The 6,862-nt window shown below is 38.9% G+C and overlaps 1 non-coding gene across 1 annotated transcript; it reads left to right on the forward strand.

The window, feature by feature from the left end:
- Positions 1–348: 348 nt before the first annotated feature.
- Positions 349–455, forward strand: LOC116118653. The gene has a single exon (XR_004126185.1). It is a non-coding gene; the product is annotated as a small nucleolar RNA R71 (small nucleolar RNA).
- Positions 456–6,862: the final 6,407 nt, after the last annotated feature.

Raw genomic sequence — 6,862 nt, forward strand, 5'->3', positions numbered from 1 at the left:
TAAGATGAGGGGGCTCTCACACTACTCACGTGATTACCTGCACAAAACTCACAAGTTAGTTAAGGAGCTTGAATGGAATTTACCAGCATACTTCCCAACTGTTTCTGAAGTGCTGTCAGTTGGGCTAAAATGGTCGTATATGCATCAACTTCATGAAGACCCATAGATTTCTTTGGTTGCACCCTCTCATTAGGTCTTTGATAACTGTTGCTTGCCAGAACCTCAAGCAACTCGTGAGCTTTTTCCGCAGTTTTATTCTGTAATGCTCTTCCCGAGGCTACATACACCATAGTTTGCACATTCACCGTTAATCCATTATAAAATGTTTGGACTTGCATCCAAACTGGCAACCCATGATGTGGACACCTTTTTAGTAATTCTTTGTATCTCTCCCAAGCCTCATACAATGATTTTGACCCTTCTTGAATGAATGACGTGATGTCATTTCTCAACTTTGCCGACTTTGCTGGAGGAAAGAATTTGGTCAGGAACTTCTGTGCTAAATCATTCCATGTGGTGATTGTTCCTGATGGTAGTGCCAGTAACCATCCCTTAGCTTTATCCTTCAATGAAAATGGGAATAGTCTCAATCTGATTGCATCATCTGACACTCCGTTTGACTTGAAAGTATCACAAATATCTAAAAAAATTGCAATGTGTAGATTTGGATATTCCTTCAAATCACCCCTGAACTGAATCGACTGCTGGATCATCTAGATGATTGCCGGCTTTATCTCGAAGTGGTTGGCTTGTACCGCTGGTCTAGTAATACTCGACCCATTGCCTTCAACTGTGGGAACTGAGAATTCTCTCAGTGTTCTATTCTGTACCATCTCTACAACTATTACTTCTGGTTTAACTATAGCTTCTCTTTCTCTTCTTTCTCTATTCAGTCATCGAGTGGTTCTTTCAATCTCAGGATCAACAAGAACCACTGGCTGACGTCTTGCTCTTTGCATAAACTACATAGGAAAATATAAAGAGTGAAATCACACCAAACAAAGAAAAAATAACGAAAATTAAACAAACAACAACTAAGTAAAAATAACACTCCAATCTAGCTAACACAAGAAAATTTTAATGTTAACACAAAACTCAATCCCCGGCAACGGCGCCAAAAACTTGATGTGCTGTTACTACAACATGCATAAATAGCAAGTGCACTAGTCGCACAAAGTAATAAAGTGATGAGTGAGTATCGTTCCCACGAGGATTGGTTGCTAAGCACTAAGTTTTCTACTGTTTTCAAGTTGGAGCAATCGAGTTGTTTGGATTAAAGGGAGAAAATTAAACTTAAAACTAAAACAAAAATTCTAAATATTCAAAGCTAAATTATGAAAGCAAGATTAAAAACAAGGTAATATCAATTTAAAACAACGGGTAGGGTTTTGATTTCATTCGAACTCTATGGATTATACCTACAGATTATGCTATTTTCATATTCAAATGCATTGATTGTAAATCGAATTCTCTAAATTGTAAACATAGCCTGAGAACATACCTTCTCAGGCTATGTTTTCCTACTTTTCCCTATTAAACTTCTGCACCTAACAAATTGAAGATTAATAATTCTAAGCTCATTAAGCACCTAGAATCCTAGATTGATTTCATTGATTCTTAAATCTATCTCTAGCATTTAATACTACAATGGTGATTACCCAAGAAGCTTAACATGATTTATTTCTCAATCTCATCTTGTTCATCATTTAATATCATTTAAAACAGAATAACCCCACAATCATTGCAATAGCATATGAAAATAATAAAAGTCAATTGCTTAATCCATAAGAATCCGAACTACATCAAAACCCTAATCCAAAATGGGTTAGTTCATAGCTAAATCAATACAATAACCAAGAAAAATGATAAACACAAAGTTCAACATGATAAAATGAAAGAAAAGACAAGAGATCTCCCCTAGTTGCAGAATCCATAGGAGTTAATCCCAATTCTTTTCACTTTTTCAACACAAATTCGTCAAATCTAAAACTAAGAAGATGAAAAAGCTATTCCAGACTAAGGAAAACACGACCCCCCTCAAAATGGTAAAGTTTCACTTTTATACCTTGCCCCAAGACCTAAAACTTTGCCTAAAATTGAAACTATGCGTTTTAAAGAAACTGAAAACTACAGACTTCGCCGCGGCGACGAAGTGAAATGGATTCTCGTGCGTGACTCATTTCGCCGCGGCGAACCTCCATGAAGAATTCTAAAATTACATAATTGCCCTCCGCTTGCTTCTTTGCTTGAATCTTCAATCTTCGATACTCTCCCATGGGAACAGGCTTCATAGTGCTTCACTCTGCTTCAGAACTCTCCCAAATTCTGAGATCCGCTTACTTCTGAGTCCAGAAACTCCAATTCGCTCATTATTTGCTCAAAATGTCCATTTTAGCCTGAAACACAAAATGTAAAGAAATAAGTAGCAATTCAAGCATAAATGAACTAAGAAGTATCTAAAATCCAGCTTAAAAGCCTACTAAAAACAGTATAATTCTCGGATTATCATTTACAGCGTTTGCCGCAGTGAAATAAAACTTCGTTGCAGCATCCATGTGTGTATGAACTTCGCCGCGGTGAAGAAATTTGTTCTCCGTAGCAAGAAAGCTACTGTTCCGTATTGCTTTTATGTTTTTCACATGGGGACCAAATTGCAGTTTTTGAACCTATAAAACCAATAATAATTTTGCACATATAAGAAGGGTAATTTTAATAATTCCACCCACCCAAATTCAAAATGTTAATTTTGGATGTATGCAATGTTCTTGTTTGAAATTGCATGGTCCCAGTACATGAGCCTTAGACCTTTGGTATGTTTTTGTGATTTTGGGTTTGTTTGTAATTTTATAAGGAAGTAGGACCTGCGTGTCCTGCCTCTCTCTCTTATATCTCCATGTATTTCTTCTTCTCATCTCACTCCCCTTGTATGTAATGTGAGGTTTCTATTTTATCAATGTAAATTAGAATAGGGGTTTTATTATAAAATATTTTGTAATGATCATGAAGAAGAAATGAAGGAGCTATGAAGAGGAATAACTTAAAGACCCGAGATTTACTTTTAAACCCCTAGGTTGACCCACCGATTCCTTTAGGCTTGAGGAAATCAGTTTTAGTGGGTCATGTACTGGCACGTTTTATTTTGTTTAGAATGCATGCTAAGGTTGAGTAGGAACCACACCAAGTTTAGTAACAAACTTCTTAATCCAGACTACCTCCTTGGCCGCATCTGACAATGCAATATACTCAGCCTCTATTGTAGAATCCGCTATAGTGCTTTGCTTGGAGCTCTTCCAGCTCACTGCGCCGCCATTGAGACAAAATACAAACCCTGATTATGATCCATAATCGTCTTTGTCTATTTGGAATCTAGCATCACTGTATCCTTTTACAGTAAGCTCATCTTCCTCTCCATAAACCAATAACATATCCTTAGTCCTCTTCAGGTACTTAAAAATAATCTTGACAGCCATCTAGTGATGCTCACCTGGATCTGATTAATATCTACTACAAGTGCTCAAAGCACATGAGACATCAATCCGAGTACATACATGACATAATGGTGAGCCTGCGTGCTCTTTATGCCAGTTTGTGGCTTTTTTTATGGCATCTTCTTGCTTTGTGGGGAGCCTGCGTGCTCTCTTTTGTTGTTCATGACTTTGTGGGTTTTCCCACATGTTCTTGACTGATAGTTATCAGCCATCCTCTTGGGGTATGCCCCTCGTATTTGTATATTTTTTTGTCTTTTATACATACTTACCTTATCCAAAAAAAAAAAATGACATACATGTTGGATCCAATTGCTGACGCATATGGGATCCTTTTCATCCTATCTCTCTCATCTTGTGTTTTAGGACACAATTCCTTAGAGAGATAAATACCATGTGACATCGGAAGAAATCCCTTCTTGGATTCTTCCATACTGAATCTCTTCAGTACTTTGTTAATATATGCGTTCTGACTTAAGCCAAGCAATCTACGCGATCTATCACAATAGATTTTTATACCAAGGATGTAGGCTGCTTCCCCTAAGTCCTTCATGGAGAAGTACCTGGATAACCAAGTCTTTACCGACTGCAAGTTTGGTATATCATTCCCGATCAAAAGTATGTCATCGACATACAACACTAGGAATGCTACTGCACTCCCACTCATTTTCTTGTAAACAAAGGGCTCATCTTCGTTCTTGCTAAAACCAAATTCTTTTACGGCTTCATCAAAACGAATGTTCTAGCTCCTTGAAGCTTGCTTGAGTCCATAAATGGATCTCTGCAACTTGCATACTTATTGGCTTGAATATCAAGAACGAAACCATCAGGTTGTGTCATGTACACATGCTTCTCAGGGTTTCCATTCAGGAAAGCAGTTTTGACATCCATTTGCCAAATCTCATAGTCATGATATGCAACAATTGCAAGCATCATCCGGATGGATTGAATCATGGCAACCGGTGAAAAGGTTTCTTCATAGTCAAATCCATGAATTTGTTTGAAACCTTTGGCAACCAGCCATGCTTTATAAGTATGCACATTGCCATCCATGTTAGTCTTTTTCTTGAAGACCCATTACACCTGATGGGTTTTACCCCTTCAGGTGCTTCCACCAGAGACCACACTTGGTTCTGGTACATGGAGTCCATCTCAGATTTCATGGCTTCAAGCCATTTAACAGAATCTGGATCCAATATAGTGTCTTCGTAGGTTCTGGGTTCATCATCTTGGTAGACTAGTACGTCACCATGTTGAGTCACGAGATAACTATATCTCTCAGGCTCATGGCATACTCTTCCAGATCTACGTAGCTCCTATGCTACTTGAGGTGGTTCACTTTGATCCATAAATTGTGGAGTAACCTCCTCATGGTGCTCAACCACTTCCTGTGGCACATCATCCCGTCCTTCGTCTAGTATATCTTGTGGTTCTAAAACTTCATCCATTTCTACTTTTCTCCCACTAGTACTTTTTAGAAAATATTCATTTTCTAGGAAGACACCAGATCGAGCAACAAAAATTTTGCGCTCTTCTGGGTGGTAGAAATAGTATCATTTGGTCTCCTTTGGATACCCCACAAATATACATTTACAGGATTTTGGGCCCAGCTTGTTCGAAGTTAATTTCTTAACATAAGCTTCGCAACACCAAATCCTTATATAAGACAAGTTGGGCTTTCGCCCACTCCATAGCTTATATGGAGTCTCATCTACAGACTTTGACAGCACACAGTTCAAAACGTGAGTCGCAGTCTCTAAGGCATAACCCCAAAACGATGCAGGTAAATCACTAAAACTCATCATAGACCTAACCATGTCAAGTAAGGTCCTATTCCTCCTTTTTGACACTTCATTGTGTTGGGGTGTATAAGGAGGGGTGAGTTGTGATACTATTCCACATTCCTTCAAGTACTCTGAAAACCCTGAGCTTAAGTATTCACCTCCTCGATCCAACCAAAGAGCTTTAATACTTTTGCCCAACATATTCTGTACGTCATTCCTGAATTCCTTGAATTTATCAAAGGCTTCAGATTTCTGTCTTATAAGGTAGACATAATCATATCTACTGAAATCATCAGTAAATGTGATGAAGTATGAATATCCACCTTTGGCTTCAACTGTTAGTGGACCACATACATCACTATGGATGATACCTAACAGCTCAGTAGTCCTTTCACCTTGTCCTGTGAAAGGAGACTTGGTCATCTTGCCTAACAGGCATGACTCGCATACCTCAAATGACTCAAAGTCAAAAGGGTCCAAAACTCCATCCCTTTGAAGTTTTGCAATGCGGGTCTTATTAACATGACACAATTTACAGTTCTAGAGATATGTCTGGTTTTGATCGCTATGTTTAGCTCTCTTGTTTTCAATATTAAGAATATCTTTATTGTTTAAATCAAGAACATATAATCCATTATATAACCTTGCAATTCCAAATAGAATACCATTCAAACTAAAGGACAACAATCCATTAGATATCTCAAAATGATACCCCATATTATCCAAAACGGATACTGAAATAATATTTCTAGAAATAGAAGGTACATGATAACAGTTATGTAGTTCCAACAATAAGCCCGTAGGCAAAGATAAACAATAAGTCCCTACAGCTAATGCAGCCACATGTGCTCCATTTCCAACTCGTAGGTCCACCTCTCCCTTGGCGAGCACTCTACTCTGCCTTAGTCCCTGCACATCAGTACAAATGTGAGTACCACATCCTGTGTCCATGACCCAAGATGTTGAGGGAGAGAAGTTAATCTCAATCATGAAAGTACCTGAAGTCGTAGCCTCTGACTTCTTCTTGCTTGCGAGGAAAGCCTTGCAGTGTTTCCTCCAGTGGCCAGGCTTGCCACAAAAGAAGCAGACTACCTTGCCCTTTCCTATGCCACTCTCAGGACCAAGAGCAACCTGTCCTTTGGGCTTGGGCTTGGGTTTGGCCTTGGCCTTACCCTTGCCGTTACCCTTTGCTTTACTGGCAGCAACCAGTAAAACAGGCTTGGACTTTTTCAAGTCCTGCTCTGCAGTCCTCAGCATGTTCAGAAGTTCTGATAGGGTTTTCTCCATCGTGTTCATATTGAAATTCATTATGAACGGAGCATAAGAGTCAGGCAAGGATTGCAGAATTAAATCCATTTGTAATTCTGCATCCAAGGCACATCCCAAAGTCTCAAGCCTCTCTATGATCGATCATCTTGAGCACATGAGGACCAACTTGGGCTCTCTCAGTCAGACGACTTCCAAACAGTGCTTTCGACACCTTGTACCTCTTATGTCGAGCATTTGTTTCATAAAGCTCCTTAAGGTGTAGAATAATGGAAGAAGCATCCATATTTTCATGCTACTTTTGCAGCATAGGTGTTATCGATGCTA

The sequence above is a fragment of the Pistacia vera genome, unplaced genomic scaffold (genome assembly GCF_008641045.1).
Source record: "Pistacia vera cultivar Batoury unplaced genomic scaffold, PisVer_v2 Contig851, whole genome shotgun sequence".
Classification (NCBI taxonomy): Eukaryota; Viridiplantae; Streptophyta; class Magnoliopsida; order Sapindales; family Anacardiaceae; genus Pistacia; species Pistacia vera.